Here is a 14679-nt window from a genome sequence, read left to right on the forward strand (position 1 = left end):
CACTTCAATGCGCGTCCTGATGTACCCCGGTCTCCCGCGTGACAGGTGGGGACAGGTGACAGGTCCTATACTAACGAGGAAGACATCGCTCTCTCCGACCCCCGGCATTGTGTCCCGACCCACCGTGCTGGAAGCCGACGGGTGCTGTGATTCCTTTAAGGAGCAGAAATGACAACCGAGGAGCCGAGAGATCATTTCAGCATTTCGCGTCTGAACGGAAAACACAAACGACCAACTCGGAATGACTTGCCTTTGACGCTTTTCAAAGCGTTCTTTGTGCACGACGACTGCGCCGCCTAGCAGATACAAATGGGTTGTACAACTTTGAACTAGCAAATGGAAGAGGGCTAAGCCCCCTCTCTTTTAGCCCAGGTTCAATCTGTCTCCCAGAATCACCAGGGCGCACACACACACACCCGTGCCGTTGAAGTGCTCTGCTTCATTTCTAAGGGCAACTCAACATTCACTCCTACCCCGAGTGCAGAAAAGACAGTGTCTGCAGCAACAGCAGCTCAGGTCTCTGCACAGGAGCTAAGCTGCCCCCATCTCCTCTGCTCTGCGGCTCCTGCGGAGTGGAATCCTGCCTGGAGCTGTGTTTGCAGGCGGCGGCTCCCCGCGCCCTGTCTGTGCGTCGTGAAATTAATTAATAACGTTAATAAATTTATAAAGTTAATTTATAAATTTATAAAGTTAATAAAGTTATAAATTAGAAATTAATAACGATATAATTATATTCATGTACCGCAACACAAGAATAGTACACGCTGTACATTGTCTGTCGATAATGTTTCTGTAGTGCTTTTTCAGCACTCAGCTGGTGGTGCTGTGGGTTAGGTTCCTGACTTCCATATCACACGGTCTATGATTGAATCCCATTGAACTATGACTTTATTTTTTAACAAACATTTCTTTGAAAAAATGAAACGTTTCCCTTGGTCAGAGATTAAATAAAACCTCACTTTTTTTGAGCAGAAGGTTTACTGTGACCTGAGAAGGGCCGGCATCCAATCACGGTGGTACACACACACGCTCTCACCTATATGAGCTACACGGCTACCAAGATGATCTCAGGTGCGCCGAGCTGGTACGGAACATATTGAACTGATCGACGGCGAATTGTCTCTCAGACAGGCTTTTCACCTCTGAGCTCCCTGACTGACAGTGATCAGCTAGGTAGTGAAACAGTCAGCTGCTTCTAAGCCTTAAACAGCTGCATCTCGGCGCTTCCACGGAGAGATGATTTGAAAGCCGAACATCACCCGTTGGGAACACCTTACTATCACTAGTTTAAGAGACTCTTAAGGTCTTGCAGAGGTGCCTGTCTAATAGCATGCACTTTGCAAGCTATAGGTGTTTAGGCTGAGGCAGAATGCCTGTTAACAAAATGTTTTTCTAAAGGTGTGTCCAAGTGGCTGCAAAAGGACAACACTCCTGGGGCGCCGTGGCTTAGTTGGTTAAAGCGCCTGTCTAGTAAACAGGAGATCCTGGGTCCGAATCCCAGCGGTGCCTTCTTTGTTCTGTCTTCTCGAACAGTACTGGTCATTATGGACAACCGCCTACGGCTAGACTTAATTAAATGCAAGTATTCATTTCCTGTCTTTAACGCGACTTGTTTTTCTTAAAATGGATGCAACTTGCAAAACATGAAATACAAACCTTGCTAATCAGCGCTAGCGGCTGGCAAAAAAAAAAGAAGTCAGCAATGTTTTTTTTCTTTAACCTTAACCCTGCTAATGGAGAAGAGTTAATCGACCGAGTCTATGCAGCTTAAACGGTGCGCATGTCGGGTCCTTAGCTGAAAGGGTGGTAAATCACGCTCACCCCAGTCCTTAATCTTTTAAAGAGGATACAAAATTGAACCTAGTCGCCACATCACATACATCCTATTCAACGATAAAAAGGTAACATCTATCCTCGTCCAGAGTAAATCTCACGTTGAGGGCATATTTTTTTCCACTTTACTATGAGTCGGGCTCGGCTGCACAGAGGAGAGAGCAGAGCAATGAGGTCACGGGGACAGGGGAGTCACATGCTGGCGGTTTGAATACGCGGAAGATCACTGAGGGATCCACAGTATGTGGACCCTCCGTGCGCCATCAGTCCGCACTCCGGACTCTGAATCCTGCCATCCGAGTTAAGATCTCGGCGGAACCTGAGGCGCAGTTCCTTCTTAAAACGTAATCTGGTGAGCATTTCTAGAATCGTACTTGTATAGATGCAGCCTTTAATGTGTTGCTAGGTTAAAATTGATGACTTCTTGAACTTCAGTAGGCAACTGCCCTCTTGATTTCGGATTTAATTTCTTTATTACAGGGGCGCTTTTATGAAGACAGAGTCATGTTCAGGTACTTTGCTTGATGGAGGAAGCTCATTTCGGACTCTGTGATCTGCTCACCTGGAAAGGTCTACTGTACTACTACAAGAGAGAAGTAGAGTCTGGAAGAAGGGACAATTTTATGATGCTTTGGAAGGTAATGCTTTTTTTTCTTTGAAATCGAAATGAATCAGAATATCAGTGCAAAAGACAAACTCTTGGTTTGGTTTAAAGAGATATGGTTTTAAAACAGACAAAATGTAGAAAACAGGTGTTTCTCACTTTTGGAAAAGAATGGACCGGGGGTAATATTTTACTAGTTGCAGGGCTGAGATCACTGGGTTACAGTCCTGTAGTGTCACACCAGGGACAGTGGCGCAATGCATAATGCATCTGACTACGGATTAGGAGATTGTAGGTTCGACTCCTACCTGGCTCGGGTCGTTTTAAAACACATCGGGCTATTCCCCAAGTAGCCTGTGCTACTTACTGCATTGTAATCGTACCCAGTAAGAGATTTCCTTCATATAAATGAACTGCACCTGACAGCTTTAGAATAACACCTGGGCTCAGTACGGTGCTGAGAGCTCAGCGTTGCTGTTCTAATTAGCACGCACGATTGTTGCTAGTTGAAAACTTTTCCCAATACCCCGCTTCCGCTGGTTTGCAATACAATCGGCGAAAGCAATTTTTGACAGTCTCGTCAGAGACTGAGCAAGGTGTTTAAAGACAGATTTTGTCATGGTGACATCATGGTAGAAAGAAACGAGCTTGTTACGTCTCAACAGAAACGCTCTTTATCTCTTTCAGCGTTATGCAGAGAACAGCGTCTGTCGAGATCACTTTTGAGTCAGCGCGAAACGCCGTGTGCTGTCAGTTTGATTTCATATTGCTCGTAGCGGCGCCCGGCTTTTGTCTGTCAAACGTTAGGTTGCGCTTCTTCATGCTGCATCGTCGGCATGAGTGGAGCTTTTTAAACGTCTGTACTTACTGCGCCCCATAAGAAATCGTTTGTCCCCGTTCAAAAGAGATTGTGCGATGTCCTGCAGCGTTTGCAAAGCAAACCTTTGACAGTTTGAAAAGAGGAATTTATTGTGCTTCCTGTGCGTGCAGTAGTTACAAAGTTGAAGGTCTTTACACGATCTGCTGCAGTTTTCAGTGGGCGAGCTTTGTCAGATGGCTTGGAAAAACGCACTGTGTTTCGGCTCGGGAAACATCATGGGCAGTGTCCTGCATGTTTTCTGTGTATAGCTGTCTTTTAACACATACAGAATTCATTAGAAATCATTGATTTCTCCAATTAACAAGGGTCCCTTTTGAACCTGCGAGAAGCATTCCTTCAATGTAACAGATTTACTCCGGGGAAAGGCAGCTTGACATTGAGAGTAGCTCAAGCTTTCAGCACCCGTATCGGACTGCGTGTATGCAGACACCGCTCAGAATCCCCTGTAAGATTCTCCTTCAATTCCGTTTTGCAGTGCTTTAGCTCTTTCAAAAGGCTTCGCTTTGCTAGTCATAATCCAAGGCTCATGACAGCATTTGAAACCAATTGCCACTGCGTTGGCCAGGAATCGAACGCAGGTCAACTGCTTGGAAGGCAGCTATGCTCAACACTATACCACCAATGCACGCCCACAGGTGCCCTGCAGGACACCACCAGAGAATGCTCACGATTTCGGAAGCTGTCTCCGGGACGTGCTGATTCCACACATCCTGAATAAATCATGATATTGTTAGTTGCTGTAGCTAGACGTTCAAATGAGTTTCATGGCCAGATGGACTGTTTCCTCCAGCGATTTCGATTTTTAAGAACTTTTATTTCCTTTTCACAATAAAATACAGGGCATCACAAATGCTTTACATTAATATACATACTTAAAACAGTATATATGATCACATCTTATTACATTTTGACACGGTACGAGTTACATAGCAACAATTTCTTTTTTCTGAAGCAAATCACATTCTTTACTTAAACATGATAGTGTTTTTCACAGTTTCTTGAGATATTGACCTATGCCCTCTATTTCCCACAGATTTTCTGCTTCCTCCCTCCCTTCTCTCCACAGATCTCTGAGGTAATAGTTCTCTCGGGTGATGAACAGGGCCAGGCTACCTGCAGCCTTGACTGGGATCTTGATGCCTTTGAACAGCCCCATGTTCCTCACTCTCCACAGGGCGTCTTTCCCACTGTTCACCACGGCCCAGATCCTGTCAAACTTCCTCCTGACGTGTTTGACAGGATCTGGGCCGTGTCAAAGAGATGCCGTATATGACGAAAGCAGCGGTCAGGGTAAATTGGGGCGAGAGAGCCTGCAACCAATCTTCAAACTGTGCCCAGAAGGCCTTAGCAAAAAAGCAAGACCACAGGAGATGGGTCACAGTCTCCTCCTCGCTGCAGCCCACCCTAACGCAGCGAGGGCTGGGTGTGAGGACCATACGGTACAAGGAAGTTCGTACCGGTAAGCACTGGTGGACGACACTCCAGGCTAAATCTCTGTGAATGCTGCACAGAAACTTAGAGGATGTGTGTTTCCACACCTTCCTTGTTTGGGCTGATGTTAAAATGCCCACAGGGGTCTGCCTATTGTTCTGGGGTGCAAAGAAATCTTCCAGTTTTTGGACGCTGACATCTCGGAGGGGAATATGGCCAATTGTGTGAGATCTTAGAAAACTTTTAACTGTCCCATAAATTGCAGGGCATGTGTCAGAGAGTGGGACATCCAGCTTGGGTCTGACACCCCACACTCTGAACACCTCCCTACCTACCCAGAGCCTGGAAAAATAAGTCCAGGTACGCGCTGCAGGTGCTGTTGCAAAGCCTCTCAGCACAGAGGCCAGGAAAATGCACAGCAGCTTCGTAGCAATATCTGGGACAGACTTCCCCCCTGAGGGTAGCGGCCTGTACATTATTTCCCTTCTGAGTCTTTCCTGCTTCCCACCCCATAGAAATTGAAACATCAATCTCCTCAGCACCGCCGCAACACGGTGTGGGATTGGGAAGGTAGAAGCCAGAAAATTCAAGACAGGCAAGAGCTTGGCTTTGATGACCAGCACCTTCCCTGTCATGGTGAGGTCTCGGTTCTTCCATTGCATCAGTTTTTTGTTTAAGATTGGCAATTTGTTCTGCCAATTTACTGTTCCCATCTCTTCTCCAAAATACACCCCCAGGACCTTAATTCTCTTCTCTTGCAGCCTGAGATCATGTCCTTCTTTTGGCTCCCTCCAGTTCTGATAAAAAATCTCGCTCTTTGATTTGTTAATTTTTGCAGAGGAAGCCAAAGAGAACCGATCACAGCACTGCAGAGCTCTACTAATTGAGGCATTGTCAGAGAGGAGCAGGGTGACGTCATCCATGTATAGAGATGTCTTTACCTCTCCTCCCCCACTTCCAGGTACTGGTATCCCATTAATGGCCTGATCCTGGCGCAAGGCACAGGCTAAGGGCTCCATAGCCAAAACGAATAACAAGGGGGATAATGGCCAGCCCTGCCTCACAACAGACTTCAAAGGGGCGTGATCTATTGCCATTAACCATTACTCTGCTGTTGCTACCTGTGTACAGCAGGTTAATCCACTTTCTCATGATGGGGCCAAACTTCATGTGCTCAAGTACCGAAGTTAAGTACTGCCGGTTTAGGCGGTCAAAGGCCTTTTCTAGGTCTACACCTGAAATGCACAGAGGGAGGGAGCGATCCTCTGAGTACAGACAGACATCCCTCAACAAGGCCAGGTTGTCGCTCATCAGGCATCCTGCTATCCCACAAGTCTGTTCTTTCCCTACCAGTGAGGCCACTACATTTTGTAGGCGCAGGAAAAGGGCTTTGGACAGGATCTTAGTGTCCACGCCTAACAGGCTGAGGGGTCTCCAGTTCTTTATGTCATTCTTTGCTCCTTTCTTAAACAAGAGAGAGATAGTGCCTTCTCTTAAGGAGTCAGGCAGCAATTCTGTCTTATAGCTTTCCTCGAATAGGAGCAGCAGCGGATCCTGAAGCAGATCCCAAAAGGTGCAATAAAATTCTTTAGGGAGCCCGTCAGCACCCGGAGTTTTCCCCTTCTGTAAGCTCTCCATAGCCTGTCTCAGCTCTTCTACTGTCAAATCCCTCTCAAGTACTTCCCTATCTTCTTCACTCAAAACGTTTTCTAGCTTTGAGGTAAAAAAATGAATTTCTTCATCCTTTACCTCTGTAGAGCTGTACAGTCTTGAGTAGAAGGCCTCGGTGCAGGAGAGGATAGCACTCGGCTCTGTTCTCTCTCGTCCCTCCTCATCAACTACACTTTCCATGACAGACTTGGAGCCTTCCACTTTCCTGAAAAAGAGGCGAGAACACTTCTCATTTTCTTCCAAGAACTGCACTCGACTACTTTCTTCGGCTATGCTCCGGATGTCCTTTTTTAAAAGGGTGATATCCTCGAGCACATCGAAGCCACTGTGCATCATCGTGTAGAGACGCTGCAGCTGCCTCTGTTTCCTGGCTAGCACTCCTCTCCGTCTGGCAGCAGCCTTCCTTCCCTCAGCCATGAAAAAGGCCTTTGTCCTCACCTTCACCTCCTCCCACCACTCTCCTACTGACCCGTACAGACACTGCAAGGACAGCCACTGTGATAGTTTCTCCTTGTAGCAGGATACTACCCCCTCGTTCTCTAGCAGCTTTGTGTTGAGTTTCCAGATGCCTGGGCCAAAGCCCTGGAGTTCCACTCTACGACCTAAAGCCTGATGATCTGAGAAGAAGACAGGCTGAAGAGTGACCCCAACAACTTTCACTCTCTCTGAGACAAAGCAATAGTCAATTCTGGAGCTGCTATTCCTCCCTGACCATGTATATCCTGCTGTTGTGGGATATATACATCTATATGTGTCTGAGAGTTTAAAGTCTTGAACTAAGTTTTGCAGGGCCAGTGACCTGGAATCCAATTTTATCAGAGAGCTAGACTGCCTGTCTGTGTGCTCTAAGATACAATTAAAATCCCCTCCCACTATCACGTCTGTGCTACATAACAATAGGTGAGAGAGTGCCTTGAGTAGCTCCACCCTTCCTCCCACGTCAGTAGGGCAATACACATTGAATATCCGCAGGTTAATGGTCCCCCATTCCACATCCACACACAGCAACCTGCCATCTATGACCCTCTGAATACTTTTCAATTTGAATGCCCATCCTTTGAAAAGAATGGCCACGCCAGAGGCTCTGTTGTTATTGTCCCCTGACCAAACAGAAAGCCCTTTATCCCACCTTTCTTCAAAGCTTTTATACCTCTCTTGATAGGCTAAAGCACACTCCTGCAACATCAACACATCTCCCTCTCTCTGCTGGAGGTAATCAAAGACAGACTGGCATTTAACTCTGTCATTGATACCTCTGGTGTTAAGAGATATTATGTTTAGAGCCATATTACATAAGAAAGTGGAACCAGTCTTTACAAAACACATTTCTCTTCTGTCTCACCTGGTCCCTTCTTCTTTTTCTTTTTCTTCTTACCAATTTCCTGCCAGCCATCCTCTGAATGAGCCTTCATCAGGGTGGCAGCAGTAAAAGCATTCACGGAGTCCATTTCAAGGAAGGGGGTAGAGGGAGGGGTGGAGGGGTTCCAGCTGTTCCCATCGCCATGCTCTCCTTCCTCCTCGCTCGGGGAGAAAACAGAGTCATTTTTCCTTTTCCTCAAGTCCAGCTCCTGGGAGCACTGAGGGGAAAGGGGTGCAGCCGATGCACCAGTCTCCTCTTCCCCCTCACCAACCATTTGCTGCAGATCCTCTGTGATGGACTGGATGGAGGAGAGGAGGGCATCTGTAGCACTTGCAGAGTCTGAGAAAAGCAGCTCCGCTGAATCCTGGGTATCCTCGCTGGACCCGCTCCACCGGGGGGCCCCACACTGGCCCTCGTTCTGAGGAGCAGGAGTGGGGGAGGGGTCCTCGCTGTTCTCGGGGGTTTTCAAACCCTCGTGCTTGTCTGGTGCAGTCTGTTGTGGGGGCGTAGTGGATTTCTCTTCCACCGGCCCCGGAACCACAGCAGGGCAGATCCTGGCTGGAGGCTGAGACTTTATCAAACAAGGGTTCTTTGTTTGACTTGTTGTTTGCTTTGGCTTTTCGGGCCGGTTTGGCTGAAACAAGCACTGCCTCATCCTTTCTCATTTTGAGTTTATTGGCGTAGGCATGAGGGCAGTTTATAAAAACGTGTCCTTCCAAGCCAAGTAAATTGCACTTTGGCAGCATTGAACAGTCAGAGGCTAAATGTCCCTGTTTGCCACAGGTCTTGCAGCATTTCACAGTGCAGGGCGATGCCAGGTGTCCCACAGCGCCGACACACCTTTGGTTGTCCCACATAAAAAACATAGCCATTGCAGGCGCCCAGCCAGATTGTAGAGGGCAGGTGCCTTAAGCCTCCATTTACATTGTCCGGTAGCAAGCGAACCTCGAATTTCCTTGCTCCTGCTTTTATACCGTCAACATATCTAACCTCAGTTCCATGGTGGACGGTGCAGTACTGGTTAAGCCAGGTGTGAATGTCCTCCGTCTTTTTTGAAGGTACAGGCATTGAGCATTGGTGGTTCAGTGTTAGAATTCTCGCCTGCCACGCGGGAGGCTTGGTTTTGATTCCCAGCCAATGCAGTGGCTTTTGCAACTCGCAACTGAAAACCCACTGAAGCTAAGCGGGTGTGAGCTAGGTCAGTACCCGGATGAGGGTGAGCTACAGGGAAAAACAAAGCTTCCAGCTGGAAGCGGTGTTAATGGTGCCGGCGGGGGGGCGCTCACCCTGAGGTCTGTGCGGGTCCCAATGCCCCAGTATAGTGACGGAGATGCTGTGTTGTAAGAGGGCGCTGTCTTTTGGATGAGATGTAAAACCGAGGTCACAGCGCTCTGTGGTCATTAAAAATGACCACCAAAACCTTTGACAAAAGCTCTTGGTAATTGATGGTCTTCAAAAATGCTTCTCCTTTAGGTACATTTTAAATCAGCTGAAAAATGCTGTGAAATGGGGGGCATTTCAGGCCAGTGTAGGATTTTGGTTACAAGAACCATGAAAGTGCACAAGAAAGCCCGTACACTGAATTACACGGCTTTCTATTCAAAAGAGGACAAAAGAAATTCCCTGAGTTCGATTTTTTGCAGCACTGAGAGGGGCACTGTTGCGAGGCCAGTTAGCTCAGTTGGTTAGAGCGTGGTGCTAATAACGCCAAGGTTGTTGGGTCCGGCCGTCTGATTGGCGTTCTTTTCTTTGGGGGGCGGGAAGTGTCCGGCCGCAGGGGATCTTGGGACCTTGCCTGCATAGCGGCTTCCCAGAGTGCGTCGTTTCCGGCACAGTGTGGCCGGGTGTTTTCCGAGTTATCGCACGGATTGGTCACGCTCGCAAGCCGTGAGCCGCAGGCGATGAGCCCGGAGCTGAACGGGCCCCACTGGCTAGTTTGTAAGGCCAGGTGCATTGCCAACCACGACCGGCAGCGCAGAGGCTTTGAAGGCGGCCTGGGCTCCTGTAGCTGTGCAGCCACGCACTCTGGTTTCTTTTCATGTTGTACAAATCTTTCGCCTTTTACTAAAGATTTCCGTGGAGAGGAGCATGAAGGAGTTCCATGCAATTTTTGTGCTTCCCTGCCTTCGGGTGGGGCGCAGCCTGGCTGGTCAAAGAGAGAAAACAAAAACGCCCGCAATCGGTCTTGTTATGGCGATTGTGGCAGTCTGCTCCGCGAGTCCACGGTCTCCGGCCGTCTGATTGGCGCTCTTTTCTTTGGGGGGCGGGAAGTGTCCGGCCGCAGGGGATCTTGGGACCTCGCTTTGCATAGCGGCTTCCCAGAGTGCGTCGTTTCCGGCACAGTGTGGCCGGGTGTTTTCCGAGTTATCGCACGGATTGGTCACGCTCGCAAGCCGTGAGCCGCAGGCGATGAGCCCGGAGCTGAACGGGCCCCACTGGCTAGTTTGTAAGGCCAGGTGCATTGCCAACCACGACCGGCAGCGCAGAGGCTTTGAAGGCGGCCTGGGCTCCTGCAGCTGTGCAGCCACGCACTCTGGTTTCTCTTCATCTCGTACAAATCTTTCGCCTTTTACTAAAGATTTCCGTGGAGAGGAGCATGAATGAGTTCCATGCAATTTTTGTGCTTCCCTGCTTTCGGGTGGGGCGCAGCCTGGCTGGTCAAAGAGAGAAAACAAAAACGCTCGCAATCGGTCTTGTTATGGCGATTGTGGCAGTCTGCTCCGCGAGTCCACGGTCTCCGGCCGTCTGATTGGCGCTCTTTTCTTTGGGGGGCGGGAAGTGTCCGGCCGCAGGGGATCTTGGGACCTCACTTTGCATAGCGGCTTCCCAGAGTGCGTCATTTCCGGCACAGTGTGGCCGGGTGTTTTCCGAGTTATCGCACGGATTGGTCACGCTCGCAAGCCGTGAGCCGCAGGCGTTGAGCCCGGAGCTGAACGGGCCCCACTGGCTAGTTTGTAAGGCCAGGTGCATTGCCAACCACGACCGGCAGCGCAGAGGCTTTGAAGGCGGCCTGGGCTCCTGTAGCTGTGCAGCCACGCACTCTGGTTTCTCTTCATCTCGTACAAATCTTTCGCCTTTTACTAAAGATTTCCGTGGAGAGGAGCATGAATGAGTTCCATGCAATTTTTGTGCTTCCCTGCCTTCGGGTGGGGCGCAGCCTGGCTGGTCAAAAAGAGAAAACAAAAACGCTCGCAATCGGTCTTGTTATGGCGATTGTGGCAGTCTGCTCCGCGAGTCCTCGGTCTCCGGCCGTCTGATTGGCGCTCTTTTCTTTGGGGGTTGGGAAGTGTCCGGCCGCAGGGGATCTTGGGACCTCGCTTTGCATAGCGGCTTCCCAGAGTGCGTCGTTTCCGGCACAGTGTGGCCGGGTGTTTTCCGAGTTATCGCACGGATTGGTCACGCTCGCAAGCCGTGAGCCGCAGGCGATGAGCCCGGAGCTGAACGGGCCCCACTGGCTAGTTTGTAAGGCCAGGTGCATTGCCAACTACGACCGGCAGCGCAGAGGCTTTGAAGGCGGCCTGGGCTCCTGCAGCTGTGCAGCCGCGCACTCTGGTTTCTCTTCATCTCGTACAAATCTTTCGCCTTTTACTAAAGATTTCCGTGGAGAGGAGCATGAACGAGTTCCATGCAATTTTTGTGCTTCCCTGCCTTCGGGTGGGGCGCAGCCTGGCTGGTCAAAGAGAGAAAACAAAAACGCTCGCAATCGGTCTTGTTATGGCGATTGTGGCAGTCTGCTCCGCGAGTCCTCGGTCTCCGGCCGTCTGATTGGCGCTCTTTTCTTTGGGGGTTGGGAAGTGTCCGGCCGCAGGGGATCTTGGGACCTCGCTTTGCATAGCGGCTTCCCAGAGTGCGTCGTTTCCGGCACAGTGTGGCCGGGTGTTTTCCGAGTTATTGGAATGGTCACGCTCGCAAGCCGTGAGCCGCAGGCGATGAGCCCGGAGCTGAACGGGCCCCACTGGCTAGTTTGTAAGGCCAGGTGCATTGCCAACCACGACCGGCAGCGCAGAGGCTTTGAAGGCGGCCTGGGCTCCTGCAGCTGTGCAGCCACACACTCTGGTTTCTCTTCATCTCGTACAAATCTTTCGCCTTTTACTAAAGATTTCCGTGGAGAGGAGCATGAATGCGTTCCATGCAATTTTTGTGCTTCCCTGCCTTCGGGTGGGGCGCAGCCTGGCTGGTCAAAGAGAGAAAACAAAAACGCCCGCAATCGGTCTTGTTATGGCGATTGTGGCAGTCTGCTCCGCGAGTCCACGGTCTCCGGCCGTCTGATTGGCGCTCTTTTCTTTGGGGGGCGGGAAGTGTCCGGCCGCAGGGGATCTTGGGACCTCGCTTTGCATAGCGGCTTCCCAGAGTGCGTCATTTCCGGCACAGTGTGGCCGGGTGTTTTCCGAGTTATCGCACGGATTCGGCACGATCGCAAGCCGTGAGCCGCAGGCGATGAGCCCGGAGCTGAACGGGCCCCACTGGCTCGTTTGTAAGGCCAGGTGTATTGCCAACCACGACCGGCAGGGCAGAGGCTTTGAAGGTGGCCTGGGCTCCTGCAGCTGTGTAGCCACGCACTCTGGTTTCTCTTCATCTCGTACAAATCTTTCGCCTTTTACTAAAGATTTCCGTGGAGAGGAGCATGAACGAGTTCCATGCAATTTTTGTGCTTCCCTGCCTTCGGGTGGGGCGCAGCCTGGCTGGTCAAAGAGAGAAAACAAAAACGCTCGCAATCGGTCTTGTTATGGCGATTGTGGCAGTCTGCTCCGCGAGTCCACGGTCTCCGGCCGTCTGATTGGCGCTCTTTTCTTTGGGGGTTGGGAAGTGTCCGGCCGCAGGGGATCTTGGGACCTCGCTTTGCATAGCGGCTTCCCAGAGTGCGTCGTTTCCGGCACAGTGCGGCCGGGTGTTTTCCGAGTTATCGCACGGATTGGTCACGCTCGCAAGCCGTGAGCCGCAGGCGATGAGCCCGGAGCTGAACGGGCCCCACTGGCTAGTTTGTAAGGCCAGGTGCATTGCCAACCACGACCGGCAGCGCAGAGGCTTTGAAGGCGGCCTGGGCTCCTGCAGCTGTGCAGCCACGCACTCTGGTTTCTCTTCATCTCGTACAAATCTTTTGCCTTTTACTAAAGATTTCCGTGGAGAGGAGCATGAATGCGTTCCATGCAATTTTTGTGCTTCCCTGCCTTTGGGTGGGGCGCAGCCTGGCTGGTCAAAGAGAGAAAACAAAAATGCCCGCAATCGGTCTTGTTATGGCGATTGTGGCAGTCTGCTCCGCGAGTCCACGGTCTCCGGCCGTCTGATTGGCTCTCTTTTCTTTGGGGGGCGGGAAGTGTCCGGCCGCAGGGGATCTTGGGACCTCGCTTTGCATAGCGGCTTCCCAGAGTGCGTCGTTTCCGGCACAGTGTGGCCGGGTGTTTTCCGAGTTATCGCACGGATTTGGCACGCTCGCAAGCCGTGAGCCGCAGGCGATGAGCCCGGAGCTGAACGGGCCCCACTGGCTCGTTTGTAAGGCCAGGTGTATTGCCAACCACGACCGGCAGGGCAGAGGCCTTGAAGGCGGCCTGGGCTCCTGCAGCTGTGCAGCCACGCACTCTGGTTTCTCTTCATCTCGTACAAATCTTTCGCCTTTTACTAAAGATTTCCGTGGAGAGGAGCATGAATGAGTTCCATGCAATTTTTGTGCTTCCCTGCCTTTGGGTGGGGCGCAGCCTGGCTGGTCAAAGAGAGAAAACAAAAACGCTCGCAATCGGTCTTGTTATGGCGATTGTGGCAGTCTGCTCCGCGAGTCCTCGGTCTCCGGCCGTCTGATTGGCGCTCTTTTTTTTGGGGGTTGGGAAGTGTCCGGCTGCAGGGGATCTTGGGACCTCGCTTTGCATAGCGGCTTCCCAGAGTGCGTCGTTTCCGGCACAGTGTGGCCGGGTGTTTTCCGAGTTATCGCACGGATTGGTCACGCTCGCAAGCCGTGAGCCGCAGGCGATGAGCCCGGAGCTGAACGGGCCCCACTGGCTAGTTTGTAAGGCCAGGTGCATTGCCAACCACGACCGGCAGCGCAGAGGCTTTGAAGGCGGCCTGGGCTCCTGCAGCTGTGCAGCCACGCACTCTGGTTTCTCTTCATCTCGTACAAATCTTTCGCCTTTTACTAAAGATTTCCGTGGAGAGGAGCATGAATGCGTTCCATGCAATTTTTGTGCTTCCCTGCCTTTGGGTGGGGCGCAGCCTGGCTGGTCAAAGAGAGAAAACAAAAACGCCCGCAATCGGTCTTGTTATGGCGATTGTGGCAGTCTGCTCCGCGAGTCCACGGTCTCCGGCCGTCTGATTGGCGCTCTTTTCTTTGGAGGGCGGGAAGTGTCCGGCCGCAGGGGATCTTGGGACCTCGCTTTGCATAGCGGCTTCCCAGAGTGCGTCGTTTCCGGCACAGTGTGACCGGGTGTTTTCCGAGTTATCGCACGGATTCGGCACGCTCGCAAGCCGTGAGCCGCAGGCGATGAGCCCGGAGCTGAACGGGCCCCACTGGCTCGTTTGTAAGGCCAGGTGTATTGCCAACCACGACCGGCAGGGCAGAGGCTTTGAAGGTGGCCTGGGCTCCTGCAGCTGTGCAGCCACGCACTCTGGTTTCTCTTCATCTCGTACAAATCTTTCGCCTTTTACTAAAGATTTCCGTGGAGAGAAGCATGAACGAGTTCCATGCAATTTTTGTGCTTCCCTGCCTTCGGGTGGGGCGCAGCCTGGCTGGTCAAAGAGAGAAAACAAAAACGCTCGCAATCGGTCTTGTTATGGCGATTGTGGCAGTCTGCTCCGCGAGTCCTCGGTCTCCGGCCGTCTGATTGGCGCTCTTTTCTTTGGGGGGCGGGAAGTGTCCGGCCGCAGGGGATCTTGGGACCTCGCTTTGCATAGCGGCTTCCCAGAGTGCGTCGT

General features: G+C 51.2%; 12 non-coding genes across 12 annotated transcripts; all 12 read left to right on the plus strand.

Annotated features, from left to right (window-relative positions):
* Nucleotides 1–1435: 1435 nt before the first annotated feature.
* Nucleotides 1436–1509, plus strand: trnat-agu (transfer RNA threonine (anticodon AGU)). The gene has a single exon. It is a non-coding gene; the product is annotated as a tRNA-Thr (tRNA).
* A 1376-nt stretch (nucleotides 1510–2885) lies between these two features.
* LOC138233696 (U4 spliceosomal RNA) lies at nucleotides 2886–3024 on the plus strand. Its single transcript, XR_011187625.1, has one exon. It is a non-coding gene; the product is annotated as a U4 spliceosomal RNA (small nuclear RNA).
* A 6775-nt stretch (nucleotides 3025–9799) lies between these two features.
* LOC138233737 (U5 spliceosomal RNA) lies at nucleotides 9800–9916 on the plus strand. The gene has a single exon (XR_011187666.1). It is a non-coding gene; the product is annotated as a U5 spliceosomal RNA (small nuclear RNA).
* Nucleotides 9917–10307: 391 nt separating this feature from the next.
* On the plus strand, nucleotides 10308–10424 carry LOC138233698 (U5 spliceosomal RNA). Its single transcript, XR_011187627.1, has one exon. It is a non-coding gene; the product is annotated as a U5 spliceosomal RNA (small nuclear RNA).
* Nucleotides 10425–10815: 391 nt separating this feature from the next.
* LOC138233704 (U5 spliceosomal RNA) lies at nucleotides 10816–10932 on the plus strand. Its single transcript, XR_011187633.1, has one exon. It is a non-coding gene; the product is annotated as a U5 spliceosomal RNA (small nuclear RNA).
* A 391-nt stretch (nucleotides 10933–11323) lies between these two features.
* Nucleotides 11324–11440, plus strand: LOC138233711 (U5 spliceosomal RNA). Its single transcript, XR_011187640.1, has one exon. It is a non-coding gene; the product is annotated as a U5 spliceosomal RNA (small nuclear RNA).
* Nucleotides 11441–11827: 387 nt separating this feature from the next.
* On the plus strand, nucleotides 11828–11944 carry LOC138233719 (U5 spliceosomal RNA). Its single transcript, XR_011187648.1, has one exon. It is a non-coding gene; the product is annotated as a U5 spliceosomal RNA (small nuclear RNA).
* Nucleotides 11945–12335: 391 nt separating this feature from the next.
* LOC138233712 (U5 spliceosomal RNA) lies at nucleotides 12336–12452 on the plus strand. The gene has a single exon (XR_011187641.1). It is a non-coding gene; the product is annotated as a U5 spliceosomal RNA (small nuclear RNA).
* A 391-nt stretch (nucleotides 12453–12843) lies between these two features.
* On the plus strand, nucleotides 12844–12960 carry LOC138233722 (U5 spliceosomal RNA). The gene has a single exon (XR_011187651.1). It is a non-coding gene; the product is annotated as a U5 spliceosomal RNA (small nuclear RNA).
* A 391-nt stretch (nucleotides 12961–13351) lies between these two features.
* Nucleotides 13352–13468, plus strand: LOC138233697 (U5 spliceosomal RNA). The gene has a single exon (XR_011187626.1). It is a non-coding gene; the product is annotated as a U5 spliceosomal RNA (small nuclear RNA).
* Nucleotides 13469–13859: 391 nt separating this feature from the next.
* Nucleotides 13860–13976, plus strand: LOC138233721 (U5 spliceosomal RNA). Its single transcript, XR_011187650.1, has one exon. It is a non-coding gene; the product is annotated as a U5 spliceosomal RNA (small nuclear RNA).
* Nucleotides 13977–14367: 391 nt separating this feature from the next.
* Nucleotides 14368–14484, plus strand: LOC138233707 (U5 spliceosomal RNA). Its single transcript, XR_011187636.1, has one exon. It is a non-coding gene; the product is annotated as a U5 spliceosomal RNA (small nuclear RNA).
* Nucleotides 14485–14679: the final 195 nt, after the last annotated feature.

Source organism: Lepisosteus oculatus, unplaced genomic scaffold (genome assembly GCF_040954835.1).
Source record: "Lepisosteus oculatus isolate fLepOcu1 unplaced genomic scaffold, fLepOcu1.hap2 HAP2_SCAFFOLD_70, whole genome shotgun sequence".
Classification (NCBI taxonomy): Eukaryota; Metazoa; Chordata; class Actinopteri; order Semionotiformes; family Lepisosteidae; genus Lepisosteus; species Lepisosteus oculatus.